This window comes from Larus michahellis, chromosome 9 (assembly GCF_964199755.1).
Source record: "Larus michahellis chromosome 9, bLarMic1.1, whole genome shotgun sequence".
NCBI classification, from domain to species: domain Eukaryota; kingdom Metazoa; phylum Chordata; class Aves; order Charadriiformes; family Laridae; genus Larus; species Larus michahellis.
The window spans coordinates 21,253,857-21,271,669 of record NC_133904.1 but is presented as its reverse complement, the minus strand read 5'-3'; the positions used below and the strand labels follow the sequence as shown (position 1 = coordinate 21,271,669).

Below are 17,813 nucleotides of genomic sequence, written 5' to 3'. Positions count from 1 at the left end.
TATGCATGTATACATGTTTCTTATATGTGTCGTTATCTATAAATGACCTTGCAGGCATGAAATAATGCCCTCAGCCTGCCTGGTGCTTCTGAGCAGCTGGATGTTTGGTCTGCAGATGTGGGGAACAAGGGAGCCAGACTACCCTTTGGGGCTCCTGCTGTAAAGCCACCAAGGTGCTTGCTCTTGTGCCAGGGTGCTGGCAGTGTTTGCTGCAGGACCGAGTGTCTCCTCTCCTCCCCAAAAAGAAAGGTTTCACTCAGTTCAGGAGATGCTGAGGGAAGAGCCTTTGACAGGTAACATGCTGCTAAACAAAGCTGCTTTCCTGGGAGAGGGAAAATTGTTGCTGGTGCCTGTGGGAGAGGTGAAGGTGGAGATGTGACAGATAGTAGCCCCGCTGTTTTGTCCTACTTGGAGAAGAGTGGTAAGCCAGAGACACAAAGGCACCCTGAAAAAAAAGCCCACCGGTGTCATTTGGATAGTAGTGGGGGCCAGGCAATCACTTAGCTCTCCCCTCCCCTTGCATCCGAAACACCACAGACCCCCTGCTTTGGTCAGCCCTGCCCATGCCAGCAGCTCTGTTTGTGCCGTGCCCGTGGTGAGGATGTGGCAGGAGGACAGCAGGGTGGTGGTGGCTGGGAGATGTGTGCTGCGTCCAGCAGCCCAGATCAAAGGGACCTTCAGCCAGCGACATCCACCAGAAAGCCTTTAATGCCTAGCCTTGGAGCAGTGAGATTTACTCAAGGGACTGATTTCCTTTCCTGAACATAAAAAAAAAATAATCAACTTGACATTCAGGAAACTTTATTTAATACCTTTTTATTCGTTTAACAGTTTAGCTAATTGCAATACTTTTTTGTTATTTTTATATCCCTTTTTTGATTCATTCTGACTTTGTCTTCATATACTCTTTGTTCTTCAAAGCCATTTAATTGCGGGTATTTATTGCCTGCGCTGGTTCTCTGGGAGGATAAAGGAAGGAGGAAGGGCGCCCTGGCTGCACCCATGTGCTGAAGCTTTCGGTAATTCTGGTGACACCGGCTGGTCTCAGCAGATCAAGATAAGATATTGCAGAAGCTGGTGCTTGTTCTTGTGGTGGTAAAGTGCATCTTCAGCAGCACTGAAAGTTTGCAGATATGCTTCTGTTTGGCTGAATTGTTTGTTTGGGGCATAAAAACAAACAAACAACTGTTTGGGTGCTTGTTCTGCTGTTCTTTTTATGAAGACATTGCCATTTTCCTCTAGAAAGAAAATTTTGGTTGTAAAGTTCCTCAACTTTTATCTTAAAGAAGTGGGTAAGTCCTCAGAAATGTCCAGAGGTAAAGTGAAACACTAGTGTGCTTCTCTACATTTTAGATTCACCAGCATTTAACAGAAGACGTTTTCTTCTGTTAAGTTAATTCTTAATGAATTATCAAAAATATGGAAAAAATAATTGCAATAATAATAATTATGCTAATGGTAATGTGCTTTTACCACAGCTAATTGTGCTCTTTCATTCCTCCTGCTCTGTGTCTCAGCTGTCTCCTATTCACTCAGACCTGTCCCCAGGCATGGTGGGTCCCCGCACAGCCCCCCAGTGCCCAAGCCCGCTGCAGCCTGGCCCTGTTATCTACTGAAGTGACCAAGTCTTGCTGGAGCTGCTCCCGCCTGCGATTAGCCACATAAGTGATCTCAAGTTTAAGCTGTACCTGCCTCCAGCCTTGCCCCTTCACGCTGGGGTGACCTATGGCATCCATACCCCACAGCCCTGGGTGCTGACCTGCCTAGCACCAGGTCCAAACCATGCCTTCAGGCTTCTCACTATACTCCGGAGCAGTTCATGTTCTGCCTGTCTCCCCATGGGGTGCCACCCCACTGCCCAAACTGATGCTTTCAAGGCCAGGAGCATTCTGCAACCTCCCTTCCCCCTGCCCAGTGCAATCCTGGCTCACCCCAACAGCCTGCATGCATGAGCAGCAGCAAGGAGTGGAGCTGGAGCAAGATGTCAGGAGCTGTTACAGCATGTGCGGGAGCTTACATAAAAGGATCCATTTTCATTCTCCTGCTTGTCTGCTTCAGTCAAAATACAACGCCGCAGCTAACAACATTTTGTGTCATAGCAGACCACAGCGAGCTAATGCACAGGCTGTTGCGGTAGGTGCTACATCTCTCCGTACCGCAGCTGTCCTGAGCCCCTACCGCAGCCCCTGGGGCTGCCTTCACCCCCCGGCCCCCGGGAGCCCGCAGCTCGCCCTGCTGTGAATCATGTCTCCCACTGAATTGTAGCTCCTTGTGGGCTCTGCAGCTCCCAAGTTGCAAATCGCAGCCCTGTTAGGCTTGTCTCCCAGCTGGAGGAGCGGCTCTGGTGCCTCTGCCTTCTCAGCAGGGGAAGGAGCCGTCCCCTTTGTGCTTGCTGCAGCCCAGCTGAGCCCACTGCAGGAGCTGGCAGGCGGCCCTGGCCCCGCAGGGACCCTGGGAGTAGCACTTGGTCATGTTGCTGATCTCTCTGTTCAGTAGACACATGTGTTTACACATGGACACACATGGAGTGCCCTTGAGGTGTCTGGCACCTGGTGTCTTCATCTTCATTATTTAGAGGCTGTAAAGAGCTTCTCTGTTTGCCTGGTGCTCCATGGGCATGTGGCAGGGCTGCTGGGGGTGGCTGTGTGGCTGGAAATGGCAGGGACCCTGGGATGGTGCCTGGGGCGAAGCGGGGGCAGTGGGCATTTGTGTGCTCAACCCGCTGACCAGACCACCTTAGCCAGGGCAGGGTGATGGCCATGGAGCAGGGCCTGGTGCTGAGAATCCCTAGAGATGTGATGTGAGGAGATGAAGTGTAGGGATGTGTGTTTCCTTTCCTCTTCTCCAATGTACCTTCACCCATTCCTTGTCAGGGCTCATCTTGCCTGGACACCCTCTCCTGTGGAAATCGACCCTCCATTTTTGGGATATTTGGCTTTCCTCTGCCACTGTGTGGCACGGAGGGAGTGTGGGTGTCAAACCTGGTCTGTGCACAATTGCTTGAGCCTGGCACAGGCTCACAGATGTTTTGGGTGAGCCTTTGCTATTGTATTTTTCGCCCTGTCTCTTCCTTTAAAAATCAGTGTTGTGCCTTCTTTGGAAATCTGGGCTGAGGCTGTGTGGTTGGGACTTGTGGCGGTGGAGATAAGTGGCTACCCTGACATGTAGCAGGCTGGAAGGTGCATTTGTCAGGGAGAGGGCCATGGATGGCTCTGTCCTCCAGTAGCGCTGCGTCCATGATCACGCACCATCAGGGACTGTCCTCTGGACAAGGCGCTGTGTCTTTGTTCAGTATCTGCAAATTGCTCATTACCGAGGACTCCGTTCCATGAGCGGGGCCTGCGTACAGAAGCAGACAATATGAATCGTGAGACCTCAATGCACTGAGCAATTTTCATCAGAGGTTTTCACACCTTTCCTTTCTCCTCTCTTTTTTTTCTTTCTCTCATTTTTCCTCGGTTAGAAAGACACAGAAACAGGTCTCCTGAGCTTTGATCGTGAGCTCGCCACCACCCCTCGCCTCTCATTGGCGCGGGCAGAGCAGCTGATGGGGCTGTGGGGACGCGACGCAGCAGCAGCAGAGCTGCAAGGCTCTTCCCAGCACTGGCTGGACCGAGGCAGAGGGCACCAGCCATCTCCCATCCCGTTCCCCTGAAATGTCACTTGCTTTTAAATGCTCTGGTAGTTTAAAATAAGAATAACCTGCTCCAGGGCTTCTTAAACTGTGGAATTAAATATGGTTCTGGTCTCTAGGCAGAGTCTGACTCTTCAATTCTAAATCTGCTCAGCCAAGCGAAATATTGCAGGGGAGAAAGAAATCAATATTTCTCAGGCCCAGCACAGAGAGGAAGCTGTCCGCGTGTGGCTGCAGGCGGGCAAGTGCAGATGCACCCACACAAGCATGCGAGGCTGGGGTGGGAGCGTGCGAGGGGCATGTGTGAGCGCAGGAGAGAGCACTGCCGAGGGACCAGGGGATGGGGAGAAGGACATGGTGTTTGTGATGCCAGTGCTCTATGTGCTGCTCTGGGAGAGGCGTGGGTGCAAGTCCACCACGCTCAAGTGTGTCTGGGGACACAACTGGGCTTCCCTCTGTGTGGTTCCTGGCACAGTCTTTCAGATAAAGAAACACAGTTTTCCTGGTTTCATTACATGTAATTTAGTGGCCAGTGAGAGGCTGGGGGGTTGTGCCAGCACAGGTGCACTGTGGCTGTCCTGGTTTCTGGTAGGCAGAGCTGAGCTGCACAGGAGATGCGGAGTAATCAGGGCTAATCAGGGTTTCTAGCGAAGCAAATTATTTTACTCTGCAACCTGCAGGCCTTGTCATTTGCAGGATGGCAGCGTTTCGGATAACGGGTGGGATGCCCCTCCTCTTGCTGTTCGTCATGAGTATAATGACATGGAGGTGTTTCTGTGTGGTGATTGGGATGTCCACCCCAAGGACTGCTGTGGGTGCACCATGTGCTGCTTAATGTGGCCTGTGGCTGTGTGACCCAGAGCCAGGCACCCTGGGCATAGCTGTCCTTGTCCAAGGGCTGCATCTTGCCCAAAGGACGTGGGCTGGGTGGGGAATGGCCCCTGGTATCTGCTGAGGGAGTGTTGCTGGAGCTTCCTGTCCTTCCCTGGAAAAACGGGCTTGACTTATAGTCGGGGGCTATAGTTCAGGGGAAGATGAAGCTGATTTTGCCAGGTCTAAGTTCTCGGAGCGGTTTCTGTCGAACCACTCTCCCCACTGTACCTACCTTGCAGAATCCTGATATTCTCCCTCTCTGCCGCTGTGTGTCCTCCACGGTGCGTGGTGGTGGGAGGAGGGAGCTGTGTGGCTGTGTTGAGATCAGGAGCAGAAGAAGATCTCCATCTGCAGCGGAGAGGGGAAGGACAAATATTATTGACCTGCTCTGGCACCTGACCAAACCACAGACACTCACCCTTCCCAAAAAGCCTCTCTGATAGCTTAATTTCTTAATTGTGTCTGTGATGAGGATGTCAGCTCTGTCTCTCCTCCAAGGTATGTCATTTCTAGCAGCCTGGGACTCTCTACCACCTTGCTTGGTCACTATTTTCGGCTCACACACTTGACCAGCTGGAGAATCTTCCATCTCCGTGTAGGCCACCTCTGCTGCCCTGAGGGTGTCATGGCAAATATTGAGGGAGCTCAATGTTGAGGAGTGCCAGTTCAGGGCTCCAATGCTGTTTTGTGCCTTGGCTGGAGAGTCAAGGCTTGGAGCTGAACTGTGTGTTTTGAGGCCTCACCTAGAATCCAGCACAGTACCTGAAGGAGATAAGATCCTCAGATGCCTGGTGCTGGGCTTGGGAGAGCAGGCACGGCAGGGTGCCTGGAGGTGAGGCCCTGGGAAGGGACCCAAAGGAGAGCTGCCCTCTGAGGGCTCTGGGACTGGACTGCTGGGAATTCCTGGTGGCTCTGGCCATCTAGATAAGGCAGTGCTGTGAACACATGCAGTAAGAGCTGCTGCACAGCGAGGCTCTATATCTCAATAAGCAGCGCTCCAAGGCAGACCTGAAAATAAATATTTGAAGAGGAAATAGTACTCTGTCTTCTATTGTCTCTCTTCCTTTCCTCTCTCTCTTTCTCTCCCCCTTCTCATGTCTTTTACATCTGACTGAACATGAGAGTTCATTGTTAAAGGGGTTTTGTTTTCTTGTATTTTTTCCCTTTTTTTCCTCTCCCAATGTGGAAACTACAGGACCTGCACTATTAGCAATTCAGACTCAGACAGCAGCAAGGGCTGTCTTCATGACAAGCTTGTCCATGCCTAGGTTGCTGGGTGCTTGTTTTCCTTCTGTGTTGCTTAGTTTATTTGCTATGATAAAACACAACTAGACGGTTGTTTCTTCTGCAGGGAGCAGGAATATGATGGGATCAAGCTGTCCGAGAAGTCTGTAAGTGTGGTTCAGCCAAACCCTACAATAATTTCCCTCATTCTTAGTAGCTTTGGCTTTGTGCAGGGCAGGTCGCTGGTGTCATGAATGATACTGCTTCTGGTCCCTGTCGGCCTTGATGGGAAAGGTTAAAACTGGGCCAGGTGGAGTCATCTGGCTTTGTGCCTTCCTGGAATGAGAGGAGTAAGGGGACTATTAAGCTGCAGATGGATGTGAGGGTCAGGGCTTGTAGGACTGCATGGTACTCCAAGACAGGCAGGGGGTAAGTTACGGAGGCAGTGGATTTTCACGTGAGTGGGAAAATCAGCCTCTCACCTGTCACTAGCTGCTGGGTGAGTAACCAAAGAAAGGGGAGCCCCATACAGAAATTATGGACACAGCATGCAAGCTGGGATGGGGCTGTCAGTGTTTGGAAATAGATCCTCTTGCCTGGTTGGCCTTGGAGGCTGCCATTGCCAAAAGCAGGGATTTTGGGACCCATGGAGGAGAGCAGGGAGAGCAAGATGGAATAACTCCTTACTGGCAGAGGCAACTAACCCTCCCATTGCCAGTAAGTAGGGTTTGCGACCACTTTTAGAGAAGGCAAAGGGATATGAAAGCATAGAAGGAACATAAGGTATGCGCAAAGATGAGACGGTACCTACCAGAGGCATGTGGCTTGCCCAAACTTCTCCTGTTTATATGCTCTCCCCTTCTGCATTTGAGGATCCGTGGGCTGGGAAAGAATTGGCATCATCTAGAGCCCTCCTCCAAGTACAAAGGGAAGCGTTAGGAGAAATCAAATGTAAAAGCAGAGGTGAAGAGTTGGTGAGAGGGGAAGGAAAAGACTCCAAAGAGGAAATGGAACTGAAAAATGCAGAGGTGTTTAAGGATATCCTAGATGTCACAGGCAAGGGAGATAGTCCAGGGAAGATGTAACTTTGAGAGAAGTCTTCTCAGCCTGACTGCAAATGTTTGCTAAGCTTCTCTGCTATATTTAGCAGCCTCTGTGCCCTTTGGAGAGTTCTCCATGCAGATGGCAGAGGAGCAGCTTGCCAAATGGTGAATGCCGTGCTGTGTCAGAAGGGGGTGTCCGGTGTTCAGGGAGAGAAGTTTAATGTCGGCTTCGCCCTTTCGGCCGTGAAGCCAAACAGTTCGCTTTGCTGCCCAGTGGATGGGGCTGCCAGATGGCTAAATATTTGCTTGTAAATTAGCAATGGGAAACATGAGACATAAAGCCTTAAACTGAAGAAACACAGGGCCTGGACTGGACTCTTACTCCTGCAGAGGGTGGTCCCTGCAGAGCCAGATTGGGTAGATCCATTACTGGAGCAGCACAAGGAGATCTCAAAGCAAATGAACACGGGCACTGTGCTGACATCTCTCCCCTGTTCAACGGCTCATGGGCCATTACTCAAGCGTGGACAGCCTCTGGCTGTGTTTGCTTTAAACCAATATGCAGAGAAACACAGCTTTTCTCTCTAGGAAAAAAAAAAAGAATTCTTCTTGTTCTGTATCTGTGCAGTATCTCCGTGAATGGGATATGACTGGAATGAAATTTCCAGGCACTAATGCAATATAAGTACTCATAATTTGTGTGTGTGCATGTGAGGGGATAGGCAATGTAACAATCCCGTGCTGCGCAGCCCTGAGCAGCATCCCATACAGTCCTGCCCTTTTTGAGTGTGAGCCTGCCTGAGAAATGGCTCGCTTGGAGTGTCTCTGCATTGCACTTGATCTGAGGCTCCGTGCAGGGACAGAAGGTGAGGAAGGAAAGTCTGAGACATGCTGAAAGACTGGGGGGAGGGGGAGCCATGAGGGACTACATGGATATTCACAGAGAATCTCACTAATGTAGTGCTTAAGCTGCCCCCTGCGAGTCCTCCCAAACCACAGGGCGGATCAACTCTGTTCTCTGCACATCTCCACTCCAGAGGCATAAGGTCATTATAAGAAACAAGTAAATATTAAGATATTGGCTTCCTTTTATTTGCTGCTGGAGTCAGAGCCCAGTGTTTTCACATTCTCCAGCATTTCTGTGCAGATGGGAGGGTTGCCCCCTCTCCTCTCCCCTTTGTTTCTAATGAAAGACAAGCTTCCTGCATCTTAACTTGACTCCAGGGGCTGGGGCTTTGAGAAGCTCTACCTCTGTAATACTGGAAATAAAATCATAAGAGCTGGCTATGCTGCTGTAAAACTTTTATTGCTGTGTGAAGAGGAACAGCGAATCCTCCCTTCCTTTTTCCTTGTCCCTGCAGCTCCCTGTCTCTTGCTCTTCTCCCCCTCTGGGGCTCTAAGCCTTTATGCCAGGCAGCACAGAAGCATCCCCTTCCCCTCTGCTCCTGCTCCTCTTGATCCTCTCCTTGTTCTGCTTCTCTGGGGCTGCTCTGCTACTGCTCTTCCCTTATTCAGCCTCTCTGCCCTGCCAGCAGGTCTGCTCCTGGCCCCTGTCCTTGTCCTTGATGATGTCGTGTGGCTGCATGTCAGCTCTCTGTTTGCGGCATGATCAAAATGAGAAGAGCTGTAATAGCTCCCCGCATGATTTGGCCATCCATGTGTTTTGTATTTCATGGTGACTAGGAGCATTTTCTGCCTTCCCACACCATCCCCTACCATACTCTTATAGATCACAGCAGCATTATCCGTGCGGATGCAGATTGTGCATGACGGTTTTCTATAAATACAAATGCTCTGTAATTATCGTTAGAACTATTTAGCCCAATTCAAAGGTAGATTAAATAATGAATGTGTGTGATATGCCTGTCGACATCAACAAATGGAAAGAGACATCTCTGGATGTGTATCTGGAGGCTTCCCTGGTGAAGAAGTTGGGGGAGGAGAGTGGAGAGGGAGCTGAGCAGCTGTATTGCTGTAAGTGCCTCTTTCATGGGAGTTTCAGTGGCACGGTGTGGCCTGATGGGCACTCTCTGCTCCCTAGTGGGATCTTGGGACTGGACAAATAGGTGGTCCAGGAAACACCATGCCAAGGGATGGTCAAGGAGGACCAGCACATGCAGAAGCCATTTGGTATTCATGGCTACCCATTGCTGTGCATCTCTCCCCTCCACATCAGCAGCAGCGGGAGGTAACTTCAGGCTAGGCTGCCAATGGAGAGCAATGGAAGGCATATGGTAAGGCTCCCCAAAGCCTCTCGGCCCTTAGTTTCATATGTCAATTGATTTTCTCTGAGGCAGTGCATGCCCCGTTGTCTTTCCCTTCCTGCTGGTCTCTCCCTGGCTGTGAGCTGATCCACAGCAGAACTATTTGGGGGACACCAGTTCTCTCCCCTGTTCCAGCTGTGCCCTGCCCCAGCCTTCCCTAGAAAGGAAGGCCTTTCTCCCTTTCTCTCCTCCCAAGAAAGTAAGAGGGGAGCTTTAGTGACATGAGCCCAGGGACAGTCCCCCGGTGGGTCCTTGCTGAGGATGGATGTGGCTTTACCAGCATCCCAGAGGGGGGCAGCGAGGGGACTGTGCACAGCAAGGAAAGACTGGCGTGCTTGAGAATAGCAGTGGCACTGGTGTTTCAAGGAGAGGATGCAGATGTGGCAACCCCTAAACACTGTGTGTGCCCCCGGAGGGGAGTTTGCGAAGACAATAGAAGGACAAGGTAGATGTCACCACTGCTTTTAATGTGGAAACCTCTGTCTCTCCTTGGCCCTCTCCCCAGGCATGGTGAAGTCCTGCCACTGCTTTCAGGCAGTAGTTCCATTAGCTCATGTGTGGCTGCGAGGTCTCAGCCCTTCCCTGGCTCGGTGTCACACTGCGGGCTGCTCCCCTGCCCCAGGGACAGTAGTGTTGGGACTGGCAAGGGAAACGGGGCTGGGAGGAAGGGCTCCATCACAGTAACTAATAACTGTCTGCTGACAAATTGAATTATACCTTTTCCAGTTGCATGCACTATTGATCAGAGAAAAGGTTTGTGTTTTTGTTAGGCTTTTTTTTTTTCTTTTTCCTTTTAAGTTACAGTTGCAATGTCCTGGGGGCTTATAATGAACTAAATAAGGTCAGGTTAGCAGAAGAATCAAATGTGCTCTGGCAGTAGAAGCGTGGGCTTTTCCTGGTGACTATGAGTGGAGAGGAAAGCAGCAGTGGGAGCAGCAGCGGCTCCTGCTCCTCGGTGCCTTGGTGCATGAGAGCATCCTGCTGCAGCCTCCTGGTCCCTGGGGAGGGCACTGCTGAAGCAGAGGGTGGGCTTGCAAGGTTGGCAGCGCAGGACTGAGCAGGCAGCTGATAAAGGATGAGCGGTGTGGGGTGAAACCAGACCCTGACACGCCAGGCAGCGTATGGAGAGCTGCTTGGAAATGGGGTGCTGTGGGGGAGAGGCAATGCAAGCGTAATTATGCTTGACCTGATACCACGTAGCGTGGCAGAAGCTGTGGGGGAACCGGAGTTCACCAGGGTCTACCTGCCACCTGCCCCAGCTCATCCCGAACTGTGTTCCCCAGGCTGCTCGAGTGGCTCCCACCCTGCCTTGGAGGCTGCTGAGGTGGGCAGGAGATGCATGATGGGGTGCAAGGGGCCAGGATTTGGCCAGGTGCAGCATTTGCCTGGTAGCTCTCTGTGGGGTCCCTGCCTGGGGAAAATGATGGTGTTTGGTTCTTTGCTCCAGTGCTGGGATCCCACTGTGAACTCAATTAAAACTGTGTTGGGGAAGAGGGAATAAATTACCCAGATGAAAAGGATGAGTAAAAAATGTGTGCAGAAAAATGCCAGCCCACCTTTGACAGACTTTATCAAACTGAGACATGTGTCACCTTGGGACTAGCAAAGCTGTAGGGAAGGGGGAGCACTCCCTGGTGTCCCCCTCTATGTCCTCACTCCTGGGCTGGGACCAGGGATGAAGTGAGGCAGGGCTATTGCAGGAGAAGCAGAGGGTCGAGGTAACCTGCCGGTGCCAAACTCGGGATGGAGGTGAAGGGTTGGAAAACCAACTTGAAGCTGTGCTCAGGTGCAGGTTTGCAATAGTAACAATGTCCGCCTAAGAGAGGAGGACGGCTGCAGGTTCAGCAAGTTGCTCCCATGGCTCTTGTGCCCCATTCTCTGCTTGTTCAAATACCCTGCCATCTGCCCTGCTTGCCCCCAGCCCCTTGAGTCCCCACTCTGTGGCTTGAGTTTCTCTCTCATCTTGCTGGAACAGGCCAGCAGCTCTGAGTAAAAGCTGGATTTGCTGCTCAGGGTTGTAAACATAAAGGGAGCAGCTGCCATATGGGAGCAAGCCCTACTGCCACCAGCCCCGACATCCAGCTACCAGTCAACCGGAGCCAGCAGATAAACCCTGTGATGGTGAAAAAATCACTTTGAGAGGTCAGGAGCAGTGCAGGCTGGATCTGGCCCCAGGCCGCTAGCTGGACAGACCTGCTCCCCCAAAAGGGGAATCCAAGGGCAATGTAATACAGTGGCCAACACCGCAGCTCTGGGGCTCTGTGCTCGGAGGGGTGACCTGAGGGCAAGCCTCAGTGAGCAGTAGAAGCAGAGACATTCACATCTTGTTTTTGTGTAGTTCTGTTTATAAAGGCCTAGATTGAAATCTCGGCTGCCCTGGGGTGGATCTGGACGGTCTCCAGAGCTGTCTGTGTGCTGGCAGAGCTGCTGCGCTCCACATGGTGGGTTTTCCCAGTTTGCACACGAGTCCTGTCCCTGGTGACATGCGAGCCCCAGGCTTTGGAAGCAGAGGATCTGCCAGAGCCAGTTCCCAGCCTGCCCAGTGTCCCTCCTGCTGCACTGGGGCTCACTTCTCTTCTGGGCTTCACTGTACAAAATTCACCCATTACAGTCAAGGACAAAAACTCTTCACTGTCATCATTTGTCTTAGCATATTGGGTCTTGGTGGAGAAACAGAGGCTTATCTCCCGCGTGGTTGTCTGTCTGACCTACTTCTTTCTGCATGACTTTATGATATGATAAGATAATTCTTCCTGGTAGCAAGCTGTGTCCCACCTTGCCCCACCACCACACTGGTGCAGGGTTCAGAGGTGTATGTGAGGTGCTGTGCATGCTTGGCAGTCTGCAGGCCTGATTGCATTTCCATTGTGTCACCAGGATGGTGAAGTGCTGGTCCCTGTCATCCAGCACCTTACCCCGGTTGCTCTACACTCAGCCCTGAAAGCCAGGGTTGTGGCAGGAGAGGTGGGTCCCATCCTGCTCAGTGTCCCCTAGGGCCTGCTGATGTGGGACCAGCAGCCAGGGGACACCATCTGTCACAGACCTGACTTCTCTGTTCTTAAGTACAACCTTCCTCCTCCTGTACTGCACTGCTTGAGAGTCTGGCCACATCAGGTACCAGATTAACATTCCCGGCACAGTGTCACTCCATCACCATTTCTATTAAACTCATTTGCTATCTAAAGGAATTCATTTTCCACTTTGTTTGACCATGATAAAAAAAAAAATGCCCTGTGAGCTGAGGCCCCAGTGGTTTAGAGGGGGGAGCGCCCAAGCAGGAAAGTGGGGTGCCAGTGTCCCCTCCTTTGGGCCATGTGCTGGGAGGAAGGAGGTCATTCCTACCATTCATGCAACAAGATGCCCCTGTGTCTGTGTGCTATCACCATGTTCCTGGAAGGAGGAGTTGCCTGTTGCCAGCAGCTCCAGGCACCAGGGCTAGTGCTTGCTTGCTTTCTCAAGCAAATTATACTGTTTCACCCTGGGGTGAGGCTTTGCAAAATCAAATCCCTGGACTTCAGGACACTCACCACCTTCCAAAAATTATGTTTCCTTGGAGTGTCAAGTCTAGGGAAAGACAAAATGCCCACTTCTTTTTTTTTTTTTTTGTGCCCAGAGGCACAAAGTGCCTCTCTGCCCACTTCCCCAGCTCCCTGTGTGTCGCGTCCTTCAGTCAGACGCTTTGCAGCAGGTTTGAGAGCTGGATTCCTGGCCCTGCCTGGGGCTCTGGCCCTTGGGTGCATGAGGGAAGGGGAAAACAGGGGTTACAGGGAGTACCAGTGGGAGAAAAGAGTGTGGGGGGGGTTTGCCTGTGAGCAAACCCCCATGTGCACATGTGTATCCCCCTTGGGGACTATGGGACTCCTGTTGACAGCCCCCCCTGCCTGCGGCTTATCACCAAGCCTCCCCCCACGGGCACCTCCTGCTGGAAAAAGGAGCGAGATGCTCTGCAGCCCTCTGCGCCACAGCTTTCAAGGTCGGAGGCTGCTGGTAATTGATCTACAGTCTTGCTATAAATCTCATGCCAAGGGGAGCCTTCCCCGCTGGCTTTCGACAGCAGCATCCATCGTGCATGGCTTGGCCAGCCTGGTCGCCAGCAAGGGGGGCTTTAATCACTCCCTGCTTCTGCCGGACAGCATTTAGGTTTGCAACCGGCCTTGCAGGCTCCTGGCTGTGCCACGTGCCCTTGTGCGTGCACTCCATGCATGCAGCTTGTGGCTGCATTTACAGGCAGTTCCTCCTGGGGTCAGCGAACCCCTGCCATGGTCTACAACCACAGGGTAGGAGAGCACGCGTGACCGGCATGGGGCCTGGGGTACAGCTGCTGGGGCCAAGTGGTTGATCTAGTGCGTTTAGGATTTCCAGCATGGCTTTGAGTGCCCTACAGGACACAGTGTTTAGGGTTATCTCCCAGCAGATGGGAAATCTGGCTCCAAGGCAGGCAGAGGAGGAGCTGGAGTTGGCATCCACCTTCCCGGGGAGCCTGTGAGCCATATGTTATGGGGGAAAAGGAGCTGGGTGGGAGAAGAAGGGCAGTGACGGTGGCTATCAGCTGTAGAGCACTGGGCCTCAGCACTGGGCCACCCTCCTTACCAGGTGTCCACCAAATCCTAGGCCTGAGCAGCTGGATGCCAGGCTGGGCCCCAGCTGTGACTCCCCCACCTGGTTGACTGCCATGGTCAGAGCAATGGAGCGTGTTGTTGTCAGCGCACAAGCTTGCTGGGTGCAGCTCACAAATTGAATTGGAGCCCCTGCAAAATGACAGCCCTTCGTAAATGCAAAATATTTCCCTTCATAATAATCATTTGCAACTAAACAGAAGCTCTGTTAGTGATCACGGCAGATTTCAGCCCTGGAGCAGGTGCTGACTTCAAGCCCTCCTCACCTGTGCCATGAGCAAAGCTCTGCTCTCCCCATCCCTTCCTGTGGGATCAGCCCAGCCATCCGCCCTGTTCCCACAGAGCAAAGGCATATCCTGCTCCATCTGGAGAGAAACCAGTTTCCCTCCCACAAATCCTTTCTTAGAGTTGCTGGTACTAATGGAGAAGAGAAGTAATCAAGCCAGTTTAACCCCCCCTGCTACCTGTGACTTGCACTGCAAAGTCGGCTAATGAGCAAGCTCAGGTTGTGCTAATTACTCTAACCCTGGCAGGCCAGATGAGAGCACCAGGAGTTAACTAATACTCAATTAACCCCTGGTTGCTTGTGCTGATTTCCCCCGTTCCCAGCAGCTGTCAGAAAGTCAACATGTAAATAGTGACAGGCAGGAGGCAGATAATCCTCCGTGCAGCCAGGGTCGGGGGACATTGCTGATAACCTCCCCTGTGTAGCATGGGAACCGTGCAGCCCGCCTGCACAAGGGACCCAAGCCCACACTGCTGAGCTCTTTTGGCACTCTTGCCTGGTGGCTCGGGGAACCTTGGAGCCTTTCTTTGAGTCATCAGCATTAGATCCGGGCTGCCTCTCTGTTGCTTGATGCCCTCATCCCTGGAATCACCAGTGCAGCCAGACGAATGGATGCAGGGAGTTCCCAGCACTGTGCAATGGGCCAGAGCAGGCACAAGGAGAAACAAGGAGGAGCTGAGGTGGTTGGGAGGGTCCTTCACCAGGAGCACAGCCCAGATCCTGTGAGTCTCGAGGAGCTTTTGACCATGCTGTTTCTCATGCCTGCAGACCTGCTGGCTCCCAAGCCACCTTGGCTGCGGGGCTGGGATGCGCGGGAGCCAGGGCCACCCCAGCCCCTCTGCGTGGTCCCGGTTTTCACTGACGCGCTGAGCTGCCGCCCAGAATTTGCCCTGCAGTTTCTATGGTGATATTGCCGTTTCTTACCTCACCAGGGGAAAAAAAGCCTCCAAACATTTAATTCTGCAGCCCACCTGGGAGCCTTTTAAACTCCCTATTCGGTGTTTGACATGTAATAATTTTTCAGCTTTTAAGATTATCCTGAAACGCTCATTCTCTTTCTCTCTCTTGAAATCTCAGCAGTGGAGCCTCAGAAAGAAATCAGCATAAAAAATACCAATACAAGTTTCAACTGCCAATTTGTCAGTGTCACCAGGAACAGGCAGTGACAGGCACCAGGGAGAGGGACGCAGCAGTGTGAGTTAGGGCTGACCACTGGTGGCACAGGCACGGTACAGCCACTGCTGGCCGGCTCCCATGGGAGCTGCCACGGTGGAGGGCTGGGCCCAGGGCCAAGTGAGAGAGGGGAAGGAGGTGATGGGCTGGGTGGTGATTCAGGGAAAATAGTGAGGAAGCAAGGAATTTGGGGAGGAGAGCTCATCTTGGTTGGTAGCAGGAAGGGCTTTGATCTGCTGCCCCATAGACATAGTGATGCCATGAGAGACTCATCAGTGGCACAGGCACCAATGCAAAAATGAAAATAAGATAAATCCCCCCCTAAAGAAACTGAATTAAGACTTGGCTCAATTCCCTGGCTACCGTTCCCTAGGTGACCTGGGATCCCCCATCCCTCTCTGGGTTTTCCTGACGCTGCAGGGGATCAGAGCCCAGCTCCACATCACAGCCTTGACGTGCGAATAAATATAGTCAAAACTGTCAGGTGCTCGGTACTGCGGTGACAAGAGGCGCTTGGGTACCAGCAGTGGGACACCGTCATATGGCTGTTTATGCTTGGGTATCTGCACACCCTACCAAGCAGATGGTCTGCTCCAGAGCACTGGGATCCAACAAGCCTGTGGAGCAATTTAATCTCCAGAAATAATTTAATATGGCTTCCTCCAGAGTACGGTGGTTTGATTTTTTTTTTCTGGTCATCCATAGAATAATTTAATCCTGCCTTCTGTGTGAAGGTCTATTTTGAGTTTGCCACCTGCAGACTGTTTTAATCCCACAACTCACAAAGTAATTCAATCCTCTCCCTTGGTGAGTAATTTAATCCTCTATTTCCAGGGTAATTTAATCCCCTCCCTGGGGAACAATGGAATAATTTGATCCTCCATTTCCAGAGTAATATGATCCGGTACCTGAGAAGCTCAATACTTTAAACCAGCCACCTGCAAAGCTGCACGCATGCTTGTCTGCAGGCACTGCCATGGCTGCAAAATGGTCCCTGCCCGGGGGGGATTCGTCTGTTTGCCAACTAAATCCATCCCTGTGCTGGCTGAGGGTAATCCAGGCAGGTTCAGAATGGGCAAAACCATAAGGCACTGCCTGACCTTGGGGCTTTTGGGCCTGGATGTGTGTGATTGCTTCATTTAAATTCCTCCTCAACCGATTAATCCATTTGCTCATGAATTAGTTTTAATCTGGTTGGTGCCATGGTTGTTAAAGCAGGGCAGCCTTTGCCCCCACTCTATGGGGCTGCTGGTGTGAGAGAGGTCTCCTGCAGGCTCGTTTTGGCCCCAATGTGGGTGGCTCAGTTCTACCTATAGATAGATAAATACATATATATATATAGAGAGAGAGAGAGATTGTCTTCCTGTTTATCTGGAAGGGCAGTGCTGTGTCCCCTCACCTAGTATCACCTCCGGCAGGACTCAGTGGTGGGGAACCAGCTATCAAAATGGCTGAACGCTGAGTGCCACTCAGCCAGGACACCCCTGGGTGTCTGGGGGTCTACAAGAAGCTCCTGGCATCCAAGTCCCCCACCAAGGAGCTGGGAGCACAGCGGGGCTGTGGAGACTACCTGCTTCTAGAGCTGAGCAACCCTGCCCTGCCACAGCATTCGGGACACATGCATTGCCTCTGTCCATACTGTCACCCTCTCATGGGGCCTCTGGGCATGTCACACACCTCCCAGCGTGGAAATCCACCTTGAAAGCAACAGAAACTCCCTGTTGGGCTGCATGAATGAGAGCTTCGCAGCGGGAGTCTGGCTGTTTTACACCTCTTCCCCCTCATTTCTGCGATAGCAAAGGCTCACGGTTAATAGGAGAAAGAGTGTTTCCTTAGCTGAGAATGTTAAAGACAGAGAGACACACCAATAATGATAGTGTCCGTTTCCATGCAGAGGAGGATCTGTGGAGTATTCAGAACAGAAATATTTCCCTGCCCCTCTGAAGACTGCAGCAGTTTGTACTCAGGAGAGGGATTAGCACACTAAAAAGGAAAGAACACCCTGAAAAAACACTGTGGAAGAGGAGAAAGAGGGAGAGATGAGGCAGCAGGGCAGGAGGAGAGACCTGGTGAAGAGGAGGAAGGACTGGAGGGCCACGCTGGCCCCAGGTTTGGGTTGCCAAAGCACAGATGGGAAGATGCCCCAGCATGGCAAGGCAGAGGGGGGACGAGGTCGGAGCCTGCCCACTGCCCTGGGGAGCCCCCGTGCAATTATTGTTATTGTTGTTTAATCCCACTTGTCAAGTTAGTGCTTAAATCTTTCGGAAGCCAAAGGAGAGGCAAGCGGTTTGGAGGAGCAGAGCCAATTTTCATCGCTCCCTGTCGGCAGCTCCCATCTGCACAGTGTTGGAAATAACTCCCCATTTCCCCAAGCCGGCTGCAGCCCCACGGGACCACCCCAGTCGCCCACGGCGGCTTTTGGCAGCCTCCAGCCAGGACTGCACTGGGCTGAGGTACCAGAGGTGCCAATGACAATTGTCTTTCCTAGGGACAGAGAATTCATACAAAAATCCTTGCCTGGGCTAAACAGAAATCATTGCTGCTTCCACCACATGCCCCAGTCTCTCCTGGGACTGCTAAAATTCTGCTTTTATACAAAAGTCTGTCCTGGATATGTCATCTCGCATTCTAACGTGATAGACAAATAATTCTTTATGTGCAAAGCATTCCCAATCACCTGCAGGCCAGAGGGAAGAGAGG

The 17,813-nt window shown here is 51.9% G+C and overlaps 1 protein-coding gene across 7 annotated transcripts in view; it reads left to right on the top strand.

Annotated features, from left to right (window-relative positions):
- LINGO1 (leucine rich repeat and Ig domain containing 1) overlaps window positions 1–17,813 on the top strand; it is a 166,564-nt gene that overhangs the window by 108,762 nt on the left and 39,989 nt on the right. The gene's annotated exons all lie outside the window — the stretch shown is intronic.